The sequence below is a fragment of the Heptranchias perlo genome, chromosome 18, assembly GCF_035084215.1.
Source record: "Heptranchias perlo isolate sHepPer1 chromosome 18, sHepPer1.hap1, whole genome shotgun sequence".
In the NCBI taxonomy this organism is placed as follows: domain Eukaryota; kingdom Metazoa; phylum Chordata; class Chondrichthyes; order Hexanchiformes; family Hexanchidae; genus Heptranchias; species Heptranchias perlo.
The window spans coordinates 40,992,186-41,015,948 of record NC_090342.1 but is presented as its reverse complement, the minus strand read 5'-3'; the positions used below and the strand labels follow the sequence as shown (position 1 = coordinate 41,015,948).

General features: G+C 42.1%; 1 protein-coding gene across 2 annotated transcripts in view; it reads right to left on the bottom strand.

Moving 5' to 3' along the window:
- The window catches only part of LOC137335005 (protein shisa-like-1), a 145,608-nt gene extending 122,301 nt beyond the window's left edge, over nucleotides 1-23,307 (bottom strand). Inside the window, exons 1-2 of one of the 2 annotated variants that reach the window (XM_068000095.1) lie at nucleotides 22,883-23,307; nucleotides 9,572-9,648 (exon numbers count right to left, since the gene is read on the bottom strand). The gene's annotated coding sequence lies outside the window, so the exon portion shown is untranslated. The remainder of the gene's footprint in view (nucleotides 1-9,571; nucleotides 9,649-22,882) is intronic. The other variant, XM_068000097.1, reaches the window with a different exon arrangement.
- Between the last annotated feature and the right edge of the window lie 456 nt (nucleotides 23,308-23,763).

Here is a 23,763-nt window from a genome sequence, read left to right as displayed (position 1 = left end):
TGCAGTACCAAGTTTGACTTGAAGCCATGATAATCATCCTTTCCACCCAGATGGCAGCAATGCTCATGCAAATAACCATTTGTGTTAGCCAATAAATGTTTTAGGGGTTTACAATATTTCCAATGAATTCTGACAACTGCCATCTGTATACATGTGAAAGCACTTGAGAAACAAAAAAGGATTGTAACAGACTGAAACATCAAGTGGCTATTTTATATATTAAGGAGAAAGCCTTGTCATGGTAGTTAGATATACATTTACCGCGGTCATTGTTGTCCCTACCTGTTGTGTCTCATAAAAGATTATTCACTGAGATGTGGATTTGAAACTAAGGGCAGATTGTGGTTGTGATAGGAAAGCTCCACTTTGATTAGTAATATTTTAATATCCTTTTTTCCATGATCATTAGTTTACTTTTTTATGGCTCATCATTGTGAAAGATGTCAGTTCTGGGGAATGGAATGTTTTTCCTACACTGAATGTCACCATCAATTGCTTCCATTTTCACAGGTTAGGCCTCAGGCTTAACTTCCCTTTGCATTTCCCCCCCACCCCCAGCCCCTCACACAACAAAAGATGTTAAACCCAACTTCAGAAGAGTGCCTTGTGCTGCACTGGTTTTTGGACGGGTCCAGCCAGGAGAAAGGAACTGTTGAAACAACAGGATTACAATAGACTGAGCACGGGCGAGAGAGGGAACAATGTAATGGGGTGTGTGAGAGAAAGGCAGGATCAAAGTATGACTAGAAGCAGGGATAATAATATGAGAAGTAAAAAAGACTATGGGCTGGATTTTGATGTAAAAATAACAGTGAGGCTAACAGTGCTCACCATTATCCATGTGTAGATCGTCAGCAACTTCTGGTGACTGCACATGCACAGTTAAATGCAGAAATCTGGAAGTTGCTGTACCAGATGCAATGCTCCAAAAGCTGCGCGAATATGGCATCTCGCCGTCTGGCTCCCTGTTGAAATGGATTGAACGATTTGAAGTTTCTGCACTTACCTCATAGATATGGACTAATCTCGTCAAAAATGTTAAGTCAAGTCATTTCAGTCTAAGTACCCTTTTAACGGCATGGTAAGCCTTAATTACTGCCAAACAACCTCCCTGGCACTGAAAATTAACTTTTACAATGTGGAATCTTGTTCCTTCAGAGATGTTGTTGGACATTTACAATAAAACAATTTAAATATTTTTTTTAACTTTTTCTTTCTGTCTCTTTTATCTCTCTCTCTTAATTCAATCTTTCTTACCCTCTCTTTATTTTCCTTTCTGTACATGATTTGATATTGAAGTCACAATTCCAACTTACACTTCCTGGTTCAGACTCCGCGCTGCTCATTAACGATGCTTCAATCGGGTTTGGTTAAGGAGATACACAGCTGCTCGCCCGGTTCACACAGGTCCCAGATGCCCTGTAGAGGGCGTTGTGCTATTTGGCTCTCCAAATGAGAGGAACTTGCCATGCAAAAGCTCATAGAAAGTCCATGGGCAAGGGCAAGTCTAACGAACAGCAGGCTCACAGCAAAATCCGCAATGTGTAAGAGAGTGAAATATAGGGGGTGAAATTGGTCTTGGACAGTTAAGCAAAATGGGCAATAACGGATCGGCAGCTCGTTTTGCACCACGTCATGACTTCAATAGAAAAGAAAATCGAGTAGGGTGTAAAGCAGACTGCCAATTTGCAGTTGGTTGCTTTGCGCTATTGCCAAAGAAAAATCTCACCCACTTTGAGTAAAAAAGAGAATGATTGAGAGGCCAGAGTTGATAATTATAATAAAGCAGGGATGACAATAACAGAGAGTCCACAGCAGTGCCAAAACATGAAAAAAAATTAAAACTAAAAATATAAAAAGTATTTTGTAAACTAGCAACGCAATTAGCTTTCCTTTTAAAAAGTAAAACAAATTGTCATACAAACATCAAAAGCCAAGGCAAGAAAAGACTGAAATAAATTAATGAGCAAAGAACAAAGATAATCTGAAAAATTGAAAACATGAAACTGTAAACCAAAATAAGAAAAACACAAATAATACTGAAAGATTGAAATAAAGAAGGGCATCATCCTGTGTGTGCATAATCTAATCATTGTTGATTTGCTGGAAAACAAATGTGTCATGAAAATGTTTTCTTTCAAAAATATATTTTGACAAGATTTCTTTGATGTATTTTAATTAATCTTGGCTAGATTATATATTTAGGATGCTGTGTTCTGGAAGAAGCTTTATTCTTTCAAAGTCCCTTTTGATGAATTTTGGCTTCAAAAGCAACCTTGTAATAGTGACAGACAAGTTAAAACATTAAACCAGTTCTGATTAGAAGCACAGTGTTACATGTATTGGGACTGGCCCAGTGGGAATAACCAGTACAGACTGGACCTGTTCTTTTCATATCCATTGCTGGTCCGCTTCTGCTGCCTAGCCTGGCTTGAACTTAATATTTCTGCCCAGAGTTGTACCTCTGTTAGCTGAAAGCAGGTCCTATAGGGCGCGGGAGGGCGGGTGGGGGGGGAGAGAGACTGAGATGGATCTAACTGTGTCTTTCCTCATCCTAATTTGACTTTTAAAAAAAAAACAAATGAATTGAATTTTGAAAACAAACAAAGCTTCTAATTATCATATGATCATCACTTGTGTTTATTCATAGTTAGAAAATGTAAACATTCTAATTAATAACAGCTGTGAGAAACAAAGCGAGAGACAGAGATATGGGGGGCACAGCTAGAGAGAGGCAGGCAGACAGAGAGATACAGAGAGAGAAACAGACTCAGAGATGTACTTTTAAGGACCAATCACAAAACACCAAATTTAACATGTTTAACAGGAGGTTAGAAAGTAGTTCTGCCAGATCTGGGACCCCAAGCTGTCAGGTGCATGCCCTCCCCTCCTCTTATTGCTGACTGACATCAAACTCCACACCCCTTCTGCCAAAACTCAGGCTGCCCCTCCACAGCAATGCCAGGTCAAAGGAATTGCCCATGCTGGCAAATGCTAGCAGCACCACTGCATGCTTCCAAACTCCAGGAGCCTCACCCCAGTTCTGTCAAAGCCCAGGACCATTCCTCAGTGCTATCAAGGCCCAGGACCATCCTTCAGTGCTACCAAAGTGCAGAACCACCCCAGTACACCTAAACCCCACTTTCTCTACTTAGTACTGCTAGATACCAGATATCCAACCCAATTGGTACTTCTTGAATTCCATTTTGCTGTGCTTTAAAACTGGTAAGGGAGAAAGATTAAATGCATAGGTAAAGTATGTATCTATAATATATTAAAAGGCTTATGTCTGTGCATACTTCCAGTGTACGAAACGTATTTCCTTGCCATCTTTTCCCATTATAAATTCCTGTAATGGAATCTGCCTATGTAAAATGTCATGCTGTACTTGCACCCCCCCCCCTTGTCAGTGGTGGCACTATAGCACTTCAATTTTGTGTCTCCCATGTCCTCAGCCCGCAGACAAACCACACTCCAACCAAACACTTCCCAAATTGCGGTATGTTTTGCTATTTAACTACATCAAATAAAATCAAAGTACTATGTAAAAAGTAAGGACAGAATGTATGACTTTAAAATGAGCACTGAATTATGGTTGTGCGCTCTGGTCTAATTATCCCCTGGTTCCCCATTTCTCTAAGGACTCCACTTGGTCTTGACTCCCTGGGTACAACATCATGAGAGATTGACTAGTATATAAAATACAGGCCACTCATTTATAGTTTTCCTAAAGTAATAGACAGTCGCGGAATTCAATCCCTAAATTATCTGTAAAAACCCCAGCATGCTATTTAATAAAAATGGAATTTGAGTCACTGTACCCCATATTATTACAAAACGGTGCATCCTCTGACTCAATATGGACAATGCTGTATGAAATCTGCTATTGAACATTTATATACCTTAGCAACAAAATTTGATCAAAAAATTACACAAATCCTATGAACTGACCATCTGCTCAGTGCTACTAGTGGTTCTATTCTGTGTCATTGCTGTCCTACAAATTGCGCATGTATAGAATTAAGTGTTAGTGTCTCAGCGGCTTTTCTCCCCTTGTATCAGGCAGAGAGTGATGATACATTAGCCGAGACCAGCTCAACCATCCTCTTTGCTCTCTTTGCTGGCAACTATCTGGCCTCCGCGGGTGTTTGAGCTCATCGCATTCGTTGATCCCTTGCATTGAGCATGATTTTCACTTAATCACACATAGGTTTCTGACCTAAAAGCACAGTGTTAATGGACCTTGCCCTCTGCCTGTTGTTAAAGTGTTTCTCTGCCTAATCATTTATTCATACCTTTTCTGTTCCATTTCTTGAGATGTCATACTGCAGTAATGCACAGCTGTTCATTCTGCATATTTCTGTATTTATAACCCTTTATTTATAAGCTTTGTAGTATTTATAAGCCTATAAATTATTTCAAAAGTGAATTTTGAATGAGGTCTGTGCAGAGTGAAAGAGATTTGAAGTTTATAGATTAGCAGCTCTATTTACATTTGACCCATCTGTCATTCTGGGCTAATTTTGCATTCCAAACCTTCAGTTCCCCATAATTGATACAAAACAAGTATATTTTCTTCTCTGACGTACAGGTAGAAGATGAAGCAAGTTAGACCCTACAAGCAGAGAGATTGTATTTAGTTGACCTTTATCATCCTTATGTGGGGAAATACCATTGGAAATAAAAATCATATTATCACAGGTGTAATTTCACAGTGGGGAAAAGTGACAGCACGAGGTAACTTTAGCTGACTTTCTTAAGGGAAAGGTATTAGAGAAAGGACTCGAAAGGAAAGGAACTGAGAGAGACATTAATTGAGAGGCTGCACACATGTTCCAGAAAATATCAGAGGCAGCAAGAGCACAAGAGAAAGAAATTAAGAGAAACTCTGAATTAAAATGAACCACAATTCGTTCCTTGGATTTATTTTTCTAAACTAATGTAAGACTATACTTAGTTATAGATGCCAAAAAACACTGCTGTTATAAATCCTCTGATAACCTTAAACAGAAGATACATCATGGACAAGTGTGACACACGGTGATGATTTTAACTTTGGGCGTTCGTCGGGAGGTGTGCTCGAGCTACCCGTGCAAAGTCTTAAAATTAAGATTTGCTTTGCATCTGTAACAAAGTGTGATCTGCATAGTGCTGTGATGTGGCTTGGTGGTGGGGTGAGAGGGAGAGTGGTAATAGAGGAGACGAGTGCAGCAGGCGGGGCATGGTGGGAGTCCATGATGTTGAGATGGATCTGGTTGTTGGGGATGAGGGGGAGAGCCATAATCATAGATTCATACAGCACATTCGGCCCTTCGTGCTTGTGCCGGCTCTTTGAAAGAGCCATCCAATTAGTCCCACTCCCCTGCTCTTTCCCCATGGCCCTGTAAATTTTTCCCCTTCAAGTATTCATCCAATTCCCTTTTGAAAGTTACTATTGAATCTGCTTCCACCACCCTTTCAGGCAATGAATTCCAGATCATAACAACTTGCTGCGTAAAAAAGTTTCTCTTCATCACTGCTCTGGTTCTTTTGCCAATTACCTTAATTCTGTGTCCTCTGGTTACTGACTCACCTACCAGTGGAAACAGTTTCTTCCTATTTACTCTATCAAAACCCCTCATAATTTTGAACACCGCCATTAAATCACCCCTTAACCTTCTCTGCTGTAAGGAGAACAATCCCAGCTTCTCCAGTCTCTCCACATAACTGAAGTTCCTCAGTTACCGTTACCGTTCTAGTAAATCTCCTCTGCACCCTCTCCAAGGCCTTGACATCCCATAATGGGATGGAGAATGTGAGAGGGAGGCTGGCAGTGTGGAATAGGGATGGTAATTGGGGTAAGAGCCGATAATTAGAGCAGTGGGAACATGAGAAAGTCAGGTGAGGATTGAGTGGGGCAAGTGGGCATGGATTGGAGATGTGAAAGATGCAGTTGCTGCTTCAGGGGTAGTTGGAGCCATTGACTGGTGTGGAACAGATGTGGAGTGGAGATTTAGTAACTGTTTCAATGGGTGGGGTAGGATATAGTTCGATGAGGAATGAATGCAGTGGGTGGGAATGTAGCAGAAATTGGGTAGTTGTTTAGATAGTGCACGTGGAACATAATCAAACGGATTAGTTGGAGAAAATGACAAGGGAGCACTGTATTCAAAGGCTCAGCATTATGTGTGACCATAAAGGAAGGGTGAGGTAGGTAAGAAAGTATTAACATGGGAGTGGAGGGCACCAGGGTTGTAAGTTTTAGCTGGAGTGGCAGGAGGAGAACATTGAGTGCAGAAATAAAAAAAGCCAGCAACCTTGCTCATCCTTAAATTCAGTGAAATTCTGAAGCTTCGTGCAATAAAGTCCAAATACCAAAATGCTGAGAACCAGAAGAGCCCTTGGTTTAGAGTATTTGGGAATAACCCAGAGCCATGTGGTTGTGCTAGAATTTGGATTTTGCTTCAGAGCTGCACCTGTTAACCTGAAAATGCAAAGTCTATTGGTAAAGTTACCAAGTGGGGGAGGTTCAAGAAATAAGGGTTTTCTAATTAAAAATGTGATTCTGGGTTGAAAAACAATAATCCTCTGTGTGCATGAATGTTAAAGGCATTTATTCTGTTAATTTATTTCCAATTCATTTTAGTGCTTGCCATTTGTACACTGATCTGTGAATATGTGTTACATTTTGATTAAACCCTATTTCTTGCCATTAAAAAACAAGAGCTGAAGGGAAATTGTCAGCAATGGAAAGTACACGTGAACTAAACCTGTAGTAATTAGCGTGCTAAATTTTAAAACATTACATGGCCTTAAGCAGTCCAACAGTACAACAGACTGTCACATAGACGACAATAACAACAACTCTTATTTATATGGAAAAACATCCCAAGGCACTTCATTGATGCAATAAAACAAAGAATGGATGCCAAGCCTAAGAGGGAAATATTAGGAGGGGTGGCTAAAAGCTTGGTCAAAGAGATGGGAGGTGGAGAGACGGAGGGGTTTATGAAGGGAATTCCAAAGCATGGGATGAACCGTGAAGCTGTAGGAGGTTGTGTCAGTGATTCTCACATAGCAAGTGTCCAATCTTCCTCATGGAGGCCATTATTTTCCCTCACGGATTTCTTTTTTAAAGGGCCGATTACAGAGCCTCATTGACAGAGGCCAAGGAACAAGTAGCCTGGTGAATGGCACATAGTGTAATGGGTGAAGCGATTAAAAAGGAGAGGCAGATAACTTTTAAAATTGGTGATGAGGAAAATACAGATTTAAAATCAAAGAAAATGTTTTAGAGGAATGATTTATAGCTATAGCAGACATGCAGCTCTCAGCAAACTGAGGCCATTTATGAATATTTTCTCTATAGTTAGTGTTAAAGTAGGGTAATTTTAAATATTACATCATAGTTCAGCTCACGAGACAACATCTATGAAACACAATTCCCATTATATATGGCCATTACATAACATGCTCACAATTTAAACTCCTGACACCTTCTTTGCTGTATTCCTTTAACCAAATACTAATGAAAATCTCACGTTACACAACAAAAGCTTCCTCAGCAACCAACCTAGCATCAATGTGCAACGGTCCAAAACTAACCAATAAAATGGTCCCTGTAGATATAGTAATGAGAACAAAGCCAAACCAATTATGTATTTTCCTGCTTTAAGTAGACATCACATCTCCTGTGAAGCCATGATGTCACAGCTTACCGAATCGTCTCAGTACATGGTAAGTTCCCCTCAACGGCAGTTTCTTTTTTGGACTTATTCTAAGTCTAAAATATCTATCACATTTATTTCTGTTTATACTCATGGTTTCCAAAATATTGGTTTTGTCACACATGTTCCAGTTCACTAACTCCAGCCATTGAGTTAATGTCCTTCCTGTACATACTTATTTGTTGAGAATATCTAACTGGAGGTATCTCCTTGGGCCTTCAAGTCAAGGTTTCTTAGAGGCTATCAAGCACCACTACAAGAGGAGAATACAGTACAGGTCAAATAGTTGACTAATGTGCACAGATATAATGTGCTAGTGGGTCGGTTGACAGAGTAAAGATTCCGGTTTCCGAGGTTAGAAATTATTTATGTTCACTATGTCAACACAACAAAAAACAAAGCAGCTAAGGCTTGTAAGTATTCACTTTCAGCCCTGTGACCTATAAATAGTCCGGTTAGGGTTCCATCCAACTAACGGCAGTGGACCATTTCATCCAATGGACATGTGATACAGTTTCCTTCTGTGGACAGACTGGGGAAGCTGGGGTTGTTCTCCTTAGAGCAGAGAAGGCTAAGAGAAGATTTGATAGACGTGTTCAAATCATGAAGAGTTTAGGTAATGTAAATAAAGAGAAACTGTTTCCATTGGTGGAAGGGTCGAGAACCAGAGGACATAGATTTAAGGTGATTGGCAAAAGAACCAAAGTTAACACGAGGAAAAACTTTTTTTATGCAGCAAGTAGTTATGATCTGGAATGCGCTGCCTGAAAGGGTGGTGAAAGCAGATTCAATTGTGGCTTTCAAAAAGGAATTGGATAAATACTTGAAGGGAAAAAATTTGTAGAGCTATGGGGCAAGAGTGGCATGGGCTCGATGGGCCAAATGGCCTCCTTCTGTGCTGTAACCATTCTATGATTCTATACAGTCTCCTTCCCTTAAAAGGTATTAATAAGGTACTGGTCCACAGTGATGAATTTGACATCATACTTGGGAGTCTGGACTCAATAAGGTTTCATTTGAGATTAAAAACAGACCCAAAAATGTACTTTAGAGCAACATGTCTTATATTTATTCTTAAAGGGATACAATTTTCATGAATTAAAAAAATGTGAATCCTGTTCTGATCAAGGTGAGCCATGTTAGTGTTGAGGAACTAAACCCTTTCAATCTCAGTCATTCAATGTTAGCATCAACACTCCCAGTTCAGCTCTCTTCACTTTGCCCCCAAAATACGCCTTAACACCTATTGCACCAATGTGATGTTTTTCCACTTCCTATGTTAGCCACCCTGTCTCCATCTGTGAGATTGTCAATTTAGTGCTTAATTAGGCCAGCTTTGAGCTGTAGGCCCATGGCCACTGGGAACAAGATTGAAATTGCACAAACTCATTTCACATAGGACCCTTACAGCCAGCAGGCAGAGGAAACTTCCACCCCATTAGTCTGGACTGGATTTGGGACCAGGATACAGAGGTGTCTAGCCCATTGCATCAAATATATGTGTTTGGTCAACTTTTTCAGAGTGGTTTTCAAACATGCAATGCGATGATGCAAATCAAATTGAAATGCATCACGTGGCAGGCTGTCAAACATTATACATGCTTTCTCTCCGTCCACAAATAAAAAAGATTTGTCAATTTTGCATGAAGATGATACCGCTTACACACTGACATTGTAAATAGCCCTTTTTGAAAAATAAGATAGCTTTATTTTCCCCAAGTTTCACCCTTCCGCTACTTGGAAGTATTGACTCATACTAGAGTTAGCTCTAGTTAGATTTCAGTATATCGCCCAAGTAACCATTCTTCTTGTGTGAATCTTGATGAGTGTTCACAGGATTGTTCACAGCCCAACCATGTCCTTACCTGCAGTCTATAAATGTGCACTTTCCAACTGGAATCACTGGATTGCAATCAGGTACCCTGGCTGAATGTTCCTCGCCCTAGAACAGGAGTAGTAAGTTTAATTGTATTACCCGTGCTGCTAGCCTGGATCAACTAACTCAGCACAGAACAGGGGTGGAACCTGGAGCCTTCTTGGTGTCTTTGGCTGAGTGCCTTTATCAACTGAGCCATTAGGGCCTTTATCAACTGAGCCATTAGGGGAGATTGTAAATATATCTTTAAGAACAAGTCATACTAAAAACAATTGTTGAATGATTGTTGTAGGCCATTATCCTTAGCCAGAATGGTACCTAGGGAATAATGAATAGAAATGTCATGTACTTGGTGACAAGTAGTTTCCAAATGTTCTTACCATCTGCATGTGATGAACTGTATTTATGCATTTACAAACATTGAGCCAGCACTTAAATTAGGTTTGACCAAATAGGTTGCTGCTAGTTTAAAAGGGACTGTTACCTGATAGGTCCCTTACTGCACAAACAAATACCAAGCAGCACAAATAGAAAAATTAAACTGTACAATTAAATTAAAATAAATTAAATAACATCCAGTGCCGTGGTTCATAGCCGTGTTGTGTCCAATTATAAAAGCGATGCCTTTGTTCCTAGATTGTTACATGAAGAGATAAAAGGAACATTCAAAGGTCAGCTCAGGAGATTTCTATATTTTATATGTGATGGTGTGTATTTCCATGCTGTGTCCTCTGAGGTGGGATGTTCTGAACCATGGACTTCTGCAGAATCGTGGTCAATGCCCTCCAGAATTGGGCAGCAGGAGAAGCAAAACAAAGAGATGAGCTGGCCCAACTCTACCTTGAGAGGGAATATCTCACTTTTTTCATACACGTCATTCTAAGCCACAGAACTGGCCAAACTTACCCAACTTACCTATGGTGTTAGCTTCCCTAGGTAATCAAACTCAAAACCTTTCTGCTCAAGAGCTGAGCTACTTGGCCACCTTGAAACTTCAGAACTGTTGAATATATAACAAAAGTGGCTGCTCCTGACTGGGCTACACTTTAATATTGTCTAATGTATTCCATCACAACCAGTCCTGCTCCCACATTGCAGTTATCTTCCCAATATAACCTCCCCCGAAGGCCCCCTGGCCCATTCCTGAATCCCCATCTCTCTCTAGTTTCTCTCCCATCTTCCCCCATGCACTCTGATTCCATATTTCATGATTCCCACTGAACTGTTGTCATTACCTCCTCTTATACCTATGTCACTGCAAATTACTGCCCCATCTCCAACTTCCCTTTCATCTCCAAGCTCCTTGAACATGTTGTTGCCTCCCAAATACATGCCTATCGCTCCTGCAACTCTCTGTTTGAATCTCTCCAGTCAGGTTTCTGGCTCTCCCACAGCATAGAAATGGACCTAACCAAAGTCATGAATGACATTCTCTGTGACTGTGACTGTGGGACATTATCCCTCCTTCTCATCCTCAACCTCTGTGCAGCCTTTGACACAATTGACCGCAACATCTCCCTCCAACACCTCTCCTCCGTTGTCCAGCTCAGTCAGACTGCCCTTGTTTGGGACAACTCTTACCTATTCAATCGTGGCCAGATAAATCTCCAATAATTGTTTCTCTTCCCGCCCCATCCCCCCTCCACACTGTTACCACTGGAATCCTCCGGGGATTTAACCTTGGCCCCTTATCTTCCTCATCTACGTGCTGCCTCTTGGTGACATCATCCACAGACTGCCTCTGTGTAGTCATGCTGCTTGTCTAATATACATTCTTGGATAAGCTACAATTTCCTCCCGCTGAATATTAGGAAGACCAAAGCCATCTCCTTTGGCCTCCACCACAAATTCTGTACCTTCATTACTGATTCCATCCCTTTCCCCGTTCACTGTCTCAGGCTGCACCAGACTGTTCTTAACCTCAGCGTCCTATTCAACCCACAGCTAGCTTCTACATCACAAAAACTACCTACTTCCACTGCCAAAACATGGCCTGCCTACATCCCTACGTCAGCAAATCTGCTGATGAGACACTCATCTATGCCTTTATCACCTTCAGACTTGACCCATTCATCCAGGCCAGCCTCTCATCCACTACTCTCTGTAAACTTCAGCTCATCCAGAACTCTGCTGCCCATATCATACCCTGCGCCAAGTTCCATTCATTCACCACCCATTTACTTGGCTGAACTACATTGCCTCCTGGTCCCCAATGCCACAAATTTAAAATTCTCATCCTTATATTTAAATAGCCTCATCTCATCTCTCCCTTTCGCTGCAACCTCCTCCAACTGTACAACACTTCCAAACTCACCTTTCCTCTGACTCTGGCCTCTTGTGCATCCCCGCTCCCTTTGCCCAATGTTGGTAGCCATGTCTTCAGCCACCCAGGCCTCATGCTTTAGAATTCCTTCTATAAATTACTCCACCTCTCCACCTTCCTCTTCTCCTTTAAGACCTTCCTTAAAACCCACCTCTTGGACCACTCTTGGTCACCCCTCCTAGCTCGATGTCCATTTCTTATGTGATTTCACTTCAGTGAAGCGACTTGGGACTTTTTCCTACCTTAAAAATGTTTTATAAATGCAAGTTACTGCTGTTATCTATTACTAACCTTTTCAAAGATGTGCTATCTGCTCCTTCACCCTTTCTAATCTCCTCCAGTCTGATGCTCACCTCCCTTGAGTGCTGCTATATTGTTAAGCCCAGTACCACATGACCCTTATCAAGGCATTTGCCATCCTCTACAATGAAATGGAGAAAGTGAGACTTGGTGGCCTCTGACAATGCTGATCTTGACCCATATTCTAAAGACCCTCTTTCCTCCCTGTGGAACAAGTAGCTGGCTTCTGTTCGATGCCTCTTTTTGTCAGATACTATGTATAACATTTTCATGTCTGTCCTTCAACGACTTTAACCAATAAATCTGTCTTTGAAACAGGCTTCTTTTTGTAGTATAAACTCAAATCTTCCTTGATTGTATGTGTAGCAAGTGGAGCTGCACTGTTTGAATGTGATAAATCATATCTGACCTAGAAACAGGCCTGGATCAATGCCAAGTCTTCTATAGGCATGTAAACAGTAAACGGGTAGTAAGAGGAGGGGTGGGATGATCAGGGACCAAAAAGGAGATCTACTCATGGAGGCAGAGGGCATGGCCGAGGTACTAAATGAGTACTTTGCATCTGTCTTTACCAAGGAAGAAGATGCAGCCAGAGTCTTAGTAAAGGAAGATGTAATTGAGATACCTAGCACAAAGGAAGATGGTAGTGGTTGTTGGAGGCCAATCATCTCAGCCCGAGGACATTGCCGCAGGAGTTCCTCAGGGCAGTATCCGAGGCCCAACCATCTTCAGCTGCTTCATCAATGACCTTCCCTCCAGCATAAGGTCAGAAATGGGCATGTTCACTGATATTTACACGGTGCTCAGTTCCAATTGCAACCCCTCAGATAATGAAGCAGTCCGTGCACACATGCAGCAAGACTTGGACAACATTCAGGCTTGGGCTGATAAGTGGCAAGTAACATTCATGCCAGACAAGTGCCAGGCAATGACCAACTCCAACAAGAGAGAGTCTAACCACCTCCACTTGACATTCAATGGCATTACCATCGCCGAATCCCCCCCATCAACATCCTGGGGGTCACCATTGACCAGAAACTTAACTGGAACAGCCACATAAATACTGTGGCTACAAGAGCAGGTCAGGGGCTGGGTTTTCTGTGGCAAGTGATTCACCTCCTGACTCCCCAAAGCCTTTCTGCAATCTACAAGGCACAAGTTAGGAGTGTGATGGAATACTCTCCACTTGCTTGGATGAGAGCAGCTCCAACAACACTCAAGAAGCTCGACACCATCCAGGACAAAGCAGCCCGCTTGATTGGCACGCCATCCACCACCCTAAACATTCACTCCCTTCACCACAGGATGCACTGCAGCAACTCGCCAAGGTTTCTTCAACAGCACCTCCCAAACCCGCGACCTCTACCACCTAGAAGGACAAGAGCAGCAGGTACATGGGAACAACACCACCTGCACGTTCCCCTCCAAGTCACACACCATCCCGACTTGGAAATATATCGCCATTCCTTCATCGTCGCTGGGTCAAAATCCTGGAACTCCCTTCCTAACAGCACTGTGGGAGAACCTTCACCACACGGACTGCAGGGGTTCAAGAAGGCGGCTCACCACCACCTTCTCAAGGGCAATTAGGGATGGGCAATAAATGCTGGCCTCGCCAGCGACGCCCACATCCCATGAACGAATAATAAAAAAATAATGACTTGGACTTGGGTGTACAGGGCACAATTTCCAAATTTGCAGATGATACAAAGCTTGGAAGTGTAGTGAACTGTGAGGAGGATAGTGATAGACGTCAAGAGGATATAGACAGGCTGGTAGAATGGGTGGACACGTGGCAGATGAAATTTAACGCAGAAAAATGCAAAGTGACACATTTCAGTAGGAAGAACGAGGCAAGGCAATATAAACTAGAGGATACAATTCTAAAAAGGGTACAGTAACAGAGAGATCTGGGGGTACATGTGCACAAATCGTTGAAAGTGGCAAGGCAAGTTGAGAAAGCGGTTAAAAAAGCATATGGGATCCTGGGCTTTATAAATAGAGGCATAGAGTACAAAAGCAAGGAAGTCATGATGAACCTTTATAAACACTGGTTCAACCACAGCTGGAGTAATGTGTCCAGTTCTGGGCACTGCACTTTAGGAAAGATGTGAAGGCCTTAGAGAGGCTGCAGAAGAGATTTACTAGAATGATTCCAGGGATGAGGTACTTTAGTTACGTGGATAGACTGGAGAAGCTGAGGTCGTTCTCCTTCGAGCAGAGAAGGTTGAGGGGAGATTTGATAAAGGTATTTATAATCATGAAGGGTCTAGACAGAATAGATAGAGAGAAACTGTTCCCATTGGTAGAAGGGCCAAGAACCAGAGGACATAGATTTAAGGCGATTGGCAAAAGAACCAAAGGTGACATGAGGAAAAACTTTTTTACGCAGTGAGTGGTTAGGATCTTGAATGCACTGCCCGAGGGAGTGGTGGAGGTAGATTCAATCATGGCTCTAAAAAGGGAACTGAATAAGTACTTGAAAGGAAATAATTTTCAGGGCTATGGAGATAGGGCGGGGGAGCGGGACTAACTGGGATTGCTCTTGCATAGATCCGACACAGACTCGATGGGTCGAATGGCCTCCGTCCGTTTTTATGATTCTAATGCCACAGACTCCTTCACTGCGCACTATGCATGGCCACTTGCTACAGTCCCTGCTCACCTTGCAAAACTACAGTAATGATGCCATCTGTCGTCTTCCTGGAATCAGAGACACAGTGGAGATAATGACAGAGACATCTGTGGTGAAAGATTTAAAACATTGATATATATAGTGCTTGACAGCAGTCAGACGAAAAGTGCTTATTATAGGATTATAACTGGAATAATTTTCCATCATTATACCCTGACTCCATAATCTCTACAAAAAACAATCACAGCCCTCTGATATCCTTTTTCTTCTTGTTTTGCTTCTCTATTCCAGCCTGGAGGGCAGCACAGCTAAGCATGAATCTGTTCTCAGCTGGTGTCTACACAACCAGCCAGGGTCACTAGCAATCAGAAGCAGAAACCCTGGCCGATTTTGTTATTTTACCCCCTCCCCTAGCTCAGGGACACTGAAGCCAATTGTAGTACCACTGTCACAGGCTGAGTTTGGCCAATAGCACTGGCCAGGGATTGGAGCCAGAAAATTGGAGACTGAGTCTGTCTGGCTCATGCTGGCTGTGCATTTATCAACTGAGATGTTCATTAACTTATTAACTTATTTCCTTTTTTAAAATCTAGTTTTGAGTCCTTTGATATGGTGATTTTTTAATTATGTGTTCTTTTTTGGTTGTGGAGTAAGCCATGCCTTGGGACCTCATACAAACTATTACAGTCCACTTGAACTTGTTGTGTATAACCATTTGGGAGTGTTGGGACAGGAATGCGTTGCTGGCTGGTGTGGTGTATGCTGACTCTCTGCATGCCTTCAAGAGGGAGCTGGACTGGTTTTTGACTGGGCCAGAGATCACATCATATAGAAGGTAAGTGGATTAACAGATAAGGAACACATGGTCCATGTGATCTCCTGGAGTCATTTCAATCACCTGAGGAGGACGGGGAGGAATTTTTGAAAGTGTTTTTCCCCTTTTTGGCTCTTTCTCTCATTCTTTGCCTCTCCCAGAAGATTACATGGTTAGGGGGGGCGGGGGGCGGTGGTTATGAGTGTCTAGTCATGATGTTTCAGCTATCATGAGTGTGGGGCAGGCTTGATGGACCAGCCCGTCATTTTCATATGTTCATATTTAAATGGCCACTTTTACTTGTGGAAAAAAATGTTTGGCAAACTTTTATTTTTATCTGGGGAAGGCAAAGAGTAGGAAAAGCTGTGCATCATTTTCACTTCAATTATTCTCTTTGCTAATGAAACTATGGCATACTTCAACCAGGATTTATATTACCTCGCTGCATGATTTCAAATGATAAACAGGTTCACCAAGCACATTTATACAAAGACAGTGGGGGGGATTTTAACCTAGTTAAAAGTGCCTACTTCCGGTTTAACCAGGGTGGGTTGGGGATGGGCGAGTAGCCCACTCTTGAGAGGCAGGTTGGTAATTATAATATGTTAATTAGATTCCGTGCCTCAGACTTTGTCAGTGATTTGGATTTAACGCCTCCAGCTTGGGGTTTTCCTGTGATTGGCCGACCCCCACCCCCTCAACCCCGCTGTAATCGGCTGACCCCCCCGACCCTCCCCACGATCGGCCGACACCCCCCCCCACTATCGGCCGACCCCCCCCCCCCCCCCCACGATCGGCCGAACCCCCCCCCCCCACGATCGGCCGAACCCCCCAACACGATCGGCCGACCCCCCCCCGCCACGATCGGCCGACCCCCCACCATGATCGGCCGACACCCCCAACTATCGGCCGACCCCCACCCCACAATCGGCCGACCCTCCCGCAATCGGCCGACCCACCCCGCAATCGGCCGACTCCCCCCCACCCCCGCGATCTGCCAACCCCTCCACAATTGGCCAAATGCCTTGCAGTCTGCCAACCCCTCCACGATTGGCCAACCCCCCTGCGATCTTGCCAACCCACCCCCCCCCCCCCCCCGAGATCTGGCTGACCCCCCCCCCCCACGATCTTCCAACCCCACCCCCCCCCGCGATCTGCCGACTCCCCCATGATCGGCCAAACTCCCCGTGACCTCTCCCCCCGCACAATTTGTGTGGCTTTTCCTCAACAGTTCCCTGAAATGTCTTAGCAGAGACCAGAAACTCAGTGGTGTGGAGGGAGGAGAGAATCTGCTAAATGCATGCATTGGTGCTCCAAAATGCCACACCATTGACTGCCTTAGAAGAAAAAAAATCCCCCATTTTAAAAAAGATTAAAACAATCAGCGCTGACTCGGGTTAATGCTGCCTTTGCTATTACTTAATAAAAACATGCTTCTAGAAGAAACAACTTGTACTGGGAACGTTTGTTTTACATGAATTTACCACTTGCAAGCAAGAATCATAGAATCATAGTAAGGTTACAACACGGAAGGTGGCCATTCGTCCCATCGATTCTGCGCTGGCTCTATGCAGGAGCAATCCAGCTAGTCCCACTCCCCCGCCCTATCCCCATAGTCACGCAAATTTTTTCCTTTCAAGTACTTATCCAGTTCCATTTTGAAGGCCATGATTGAATCTGCCTCCACCACCCCGTTGGGCAGTTAGTATAGGATAGTAACAGACTTCAGGAGGACATTGACAGACTGATGAAATGAGCAGACACATGACAGATGCAATTTAATGTGGATAAGGGTGAACTGATGCACTTTGTGATGAACAACATGGAGAGGCATTGTAATCTAAATTGTACTATTTGAGGGGGATGCAAGAGCAGAGGGTCCTGGGGCTGCATATTCAAAAATCTTTGAAGATGGCAGGGCAAGTTGATAAGGTGATTAAGAAAGCATATGGGACACTTGGCTTTGTAAATAGGGGCTGAATATAAAAACAAGGAATTCATGCTAAACCTTTACAAATCACTGGTTAGGCCTCAGCTGGAGTATTGTATACAATTCTGGGCACCACTCTTTAGGAAGGATGTCAGGCTTGGAGAGGGTATAGAGGAGGTTTACCGGGTTGATGAGAGGGATGAGGGACTTCAGTTATGTGGAGAGATTGGAGAAGTTGGGATTGTTCTCCATAGAGCAGAGAAGGTTAGGGGGAAATTTGATAGAGGTATTCAAAATAATGAGGGGTTTTGATAGAGCAAAAAGGGAGAAACTGTTTCATCCGTCTAGTGGGTTGGTAACCAGAGGTCACAGATTTAAATTAATTGACAAAAGAACTAGAGGGGAAATGAGGAGAAATTTTTTCACACAGCGGGTTGTTAAGATCTGGAATGCACTACCTGAAAGGGTGGTGGAAGCAGATTCCAAAGGAATTTGCAAAAGGCAATTGGACATGTACTTGAAGAGGACCAATTTGCAGGGTTATGGGGAAAAATCTGGGGTGTGGGACAAAATTGGACAGCTCTTTCAAAGAGTCTGCACAGGCACGATGGGCCAAATGGCCTCCTGCTGTGCTGTAAGATTCTATGATTCTATGATTCTAAGTTGCCAATCATGGAACATTATTACTTTGACTACTTTGCCCAGTCAAGATCTTGTTCTTTCAAAGTTCCTTCTTTGATGATAGAAAAGGTAAAAATGGCTTTCGGGTGTTTTATCTTAATGAAAAGTTGTTTTGTGTATAATGTTTTTTTCGTTTAGTGAGGAAAAAAAGAAAGAGCCATGCATCGTTTCTGACATGGTGACATCAAAGGCAAGAGGCGTAATGATGGAATATCAATGTGAGTCACTTGTTTACAACTGAACAAAAAAGTTTTTATCCCCATGAATTCAGCGCCCTATAACACAGTAAAAGGAAAAACGTATGGCTACATCGTCCAGAGTTTCAAATCTCAGCCAAATTTTGTCCTAAAGTATGGAGCAGAAAGTATGAAAATGTGGGATAATTTGCTCTGGATATTGCTAAGATGATTTACCAGTTCTGTATTTTTTCTAATTGTGTATGTAAATGGCATGTTATATGAGGATGTAGCCATTTAGTGCTATGCATATCCAGTGTTAGTGTGTGTAAGCACAACATAAAACAGCCTCTAAGAAGCTTAATGTTCTCTTTCATGCCACAGTTCTTTTCCCCTCTTGCTATAAAAAGAGAAGGAAACAGCCACTTAAGACTGTGAAGTCTGGGGTATGGCTACTGAGGACTCCATCCTTAAAATGGTGGACAAACAACATATTTCTCATCAGTTAATTAAGCAAGAATATCTCGCTATCAACATTGAATGAAAACAATCTTTTCTGAAGGAATACGATGCTTGTCAGTGACTGAGCATTTCAACTGACTGATGTACCGCAGTTTTTCCATTGTTGCAAAGCTACAGAAACTGCCATAAATAAAAGTCATTGCAAAGCCCTTAACTTCAGAGTCACCAGGGAACTATTTCATCACAATGCCATGAAGTGCTTGAGGTTGAATACAACGATCCTCCTTTGTCTGCTAATTAGCATTCTAACACAATAAACTAACCAGTCAACCTTTCAGCTGTTGGCTATTGATGAGACAAAATACTGAATTTTAACATTATAGAAATATTATGAATTAACAAAATTCAGTTCAGGAAATAAAGGTAAATACCGAAACAATACACCATTCAGAGTTGTGATGTGGAGATGCCGGTGATGGACTGGGGTTGACAAATGTAAGAAATCTTACAACACCAGGTTATAGTCCAACTGTTTTATTTGAAAATCCAAATAAAACAGTTGGACTATAACCTGGTGTTGTAAGATTCCTTACATTCAGAGTTGAATATTTCTCCTCTATCCAGGGAGACCCTCTCATACTCCTGAACAAGATAGTAGCAAAATTTATCACATTAATAATCCTTTTCTCACTTCAAATCCGCAACCTCTATGTCTACATGACTTGCCTCTATCTTATCAACACTGTTATGGTCATCTTTTTACTATTCTTGTTTCATTTGTGCTAAGCTCTGGAGACACCATCAAACTCACTTTTCATGCATTCCCCATGCTCTCAGTGTCGAAATTAAGATTCATCTCACCACTGTTTCTCAAGACATCAAAACTGTGGAACTCCTTGCCTCCCTCAATCTTCCCTGTGTGCTATTATCTACAGGCTTTTGAAACCCAAGTTTGGCATCATCTAACACTGCTTCTTGATTGATCTCATCTTCAATCCTACTCTTTTCAATTCTGAGGCCCAGAGATTCCTCGGATATGCTCCCGCTCCGCCGGCATAACTGATTGAACAGGTTGGGTCTATACTCATTGGAGTTTAGAAGAATGAGAGGAGATCTTATTGAAACATACAAGATTCTGAGGGGACTCAATAGGGTAGATGCTGAGAGGTTGTTACCCCCTCATGGGGGAATCTAAAACTAGGGGGCATAGTCTCAGAATAAGGGGTCGCCCGTTTAAGATGGAAATGAGGAGGAATTTCTTTTCCCATAGGGTCGTGAATCTTTGGAATTCTTTACCCCAAAAAGCTGTGGAGGCTGAGTCATTGAATACATTCAAGGCTGAGTTAGACAAATTTTTGATCAGCGAGGGAATCAAAGGATATGGGGAAAGGGCGGGAAAGTGGAGTTGAGGTAAAAATCAGATCAGCCATGATCTCATTAAACAGTGGAGTAGGCTCAAGGGGCCGAATGGCCTACTCCTGCTCCAATCTTTTATGGTCTTACGGTCACCAGAAGTGTGGCAGAAACTCCTTTTGCACGTAAATGGGGTTCCCGTCGCACTTTCGGTGAAGTTACAGTGGGGAGAGCGAGCAGCTCTGAGGAAATTCCTGGCCTATGTCTTAGCCCTTCATTTAGATTTTTCAAGTTTAAAAAGTTGCTCCAAATAACATACACGTCCACAATGAGTGACCCTGATATCAGAATCACCTGCCCATGATGCAGGGGTTTTCCAGGGGATGTATACTATTGTAGGGCAATGTACCCATCAGAGAAAAGTTAGCCATTGCTCCTTCATTACCAACACAGCTTGTTCTAGTCTCAAATTTGGGTCGATCTATTGTGGCGGTCACATAACCTACTTATTTTCAGGAGATATGAGCAACGGTCATGCATCAGATACAAATAAAATACTGATTGCGGAGTGGATTAAACTGAATATGAATGACTTTTAGTTTTATCTAATGTGTATAGTGAGGTGGATATAAACTTGTTGTATTAGATGACTGAATCATTACTTTTTACCCTATGCGTGCTGTAAAAGAGGAAATAGGATTCAAATACATCTGAGCCTTACAGTGCTAGACGTGAGTGTATTTTTACTTTTCATCCGGCGTGTACTGTAAATTACTAAAAGCAGAAAATGTGTCTCTGAACTCTAGGCTGCAATATACGCTTATTACTGAATGCATTTAATCTGTCGTAGCTACCAAGGACTAATCTGTTTTCATTCATTGTAAACTGATTACCTCATTGTTTGGTTGCAGCTTACGGATTTAAGGAAGACATTTTGTAAAAACGCTAGCTCAGAGTTGCAGGGGATCCTCCAGTTTTACTATAATGGCTACAGGTTAGCTGTATTGGATAAAATTTAAATACTGCTAGATACACCTATTGCAAATATGATATTTACATTCACTTTGATCTTTAAGACTGAAAAAAGAAAAATAATTAAAGTATTAATCGACACAAAAACGTAAATATAATAATGCAGTAACAAATGCTTCACTTTAAAAGCATTTGAATCATTTGCCATTATACAATGAACACTTGCCTTTTAATAGCATGTTGCCATATATTTTGCAGCATTAGTGGTTTGAATCAGGAACTTTCCAAGTAAAAAAGAATAGTGAGTTTACAGTTTCACTGGTTGATTGGATCTGAATTGGTACGCTCTTAGGACTTCAAAATCTCTTCCTACTACTCAACTGGTCTCCTTTAATCTGCTTCCCCACTCACCTGTATAATTTCATCAAGCTATATAGTCTACGGCAGGAGCTTTGCAATGTTTAGTCACATGCAAAAATACGGGTATCGCTGTTATACTCTGGAAGCCCTCAATTGTTTACTTGCACTACCAGAGCTCAGGTCTTATAATTAGCCTGAACTTTCTGTTATGAAAGGGAATAACTAGACAGTTTCCACAAGAGCATCTGCTAATATCCTCCTCCTCACCAAATGCAATGAACAGCACTCCATTATAAGAGTATGTTAAAGGATCATCCTGTCTCTGCATGCAAAATAGCTTGCAGGACACCAGATGTGACCAACAGGAGATCCTAAATGAGTTTCTATTAAATATTTATTTTTTGAGACAATGACCAAACTTTCCATTAAGCGGATAATATAGCGAATTATTAAATACAAGACAGGATATTCTCCTAATGTGTCACTGTCTTTTAATGCCCAAAAATGGGCACTAAAACATCAGCTCCCCCCAGTTAAACAGTTTGACGCCTTCGTTTCCTTCTAATTTACATAGATTTTCTGCTGCCCCCAGTCATGCATATACCAACACACAAGAGATCCTGGGTCTTCCCCGCTCTTCTCAAATGGCTATGCATTTTTATTTGTCCTATTTTTCCCATGTCTTTCATTTCTTCTGGGGCTTTGAGAGCAATTCCTAAGTCAATTCTAATTACATTTCAAATGGAATTCTAACTCTGTGAAGAGAATGGAGTTAATAAAAGCCTCTGAATACAAAAACAAGTAAAGGTCAATCCATCTCAACCACATTAGCATCGCCACAGAGATAATAGATATTTTTTGGAAAGGACAGAATGATTTTAAACTGTAAGGTAGGAAGCACCGATTCCTCCAATTTGTGCATCACACCGGACAGTGTTTGCAGGCGTCAGTCACGGTGAACAGCACTGATCGAGGCAAGACACCAAACAGGGGTAATAGTTGTTTGATTCAGGCTGCAATAGTAATTCAACCAGGCACAGACTGTAGATTGTGATAGCAAATTATCCAGAGCTCCACCGTCTTTTCTCCCTCGACTGTTGGCAAAGTCCTAGTAAAATTGCATGTGCCTTGTATACATTACTGATAGCTGCTGTATCTTACTTGGATAAACTTTGGCACCCAATAACTATACTCAAATCACCACGGCAACAATCTCTAGCAGTTAGCGGAGGAACAGATTTTACAGCACAGTAAAACAAAAAAGCTTCAATAAAAACAAAAAATAATTCTGTACCTGTTAGCAGTTGGTTGGTTATAGTCAGAGCTGTAGCTTTATTGCAGTCCGAAATATAATCTCAGTAAATCTTTGAAATATGTTTTAATGTTTTTTTTAATTGCCTGTGTTCTCCCCAGTGGTCTTGTTAATCCATTCTAGTCCACATCCAGATGAAAGGCAATACAAAAGCAAACAGACAGCCCTTACAGCTGAGCTCAGACGCTCGTTGCTGTCATTAGCAGTTCCAACCTGACACAGACTATGCTGGCACCAATGGTGGGGTCGGAGGTCAGGCAAGAGCAACCGGCTCCAACATTCATTCTGGATTTCGGGCTTCCCTCACCTCAGAGTGATTGCACTCTCTTCCAAGTGCAGTTGTTTAAGTCTGGCTCGCCTTTCTGGACAATCTGTCACTGCACAGCAGCTAGTCCTCAGCCTCACCTGACTATGCCCCTCTTGGCTGTGTCTCTCTCTTTGTTGTTTGCTTATTTTATTGATCAGTGAGAGTAGATCCTTTCTTTAAAAAAATAAAATATCAGAATTAGCAGACAATCACACACAGAGAGCTGGCTGAGAACATAACGATGAAATCATGATGCTTACTGATGGAGCTGATAAGGACAAGATTGCAAATATTCTGCTTGTGTGCACTGTGCAATCAGTTCATCGTGCTTACAGTCTCTCTCTCTCTCTCTCTCGCTCATGGGGAGTGGTTGGGTGGGCAGAGACAGAAGCAACTCTCCGAACATTTCATACAGTAGGGAAACCATTCCAACAGTAGCAGCAGCCACTGGAAGTCCTGTGTTTTACTTTGAAAGATTCAAGACAGTTTTTCTTTCAGTTCGCTCATTTCAGAATCGCTTGTATCACAGAGGATTCACTGTGAGAGGAGGGATTTT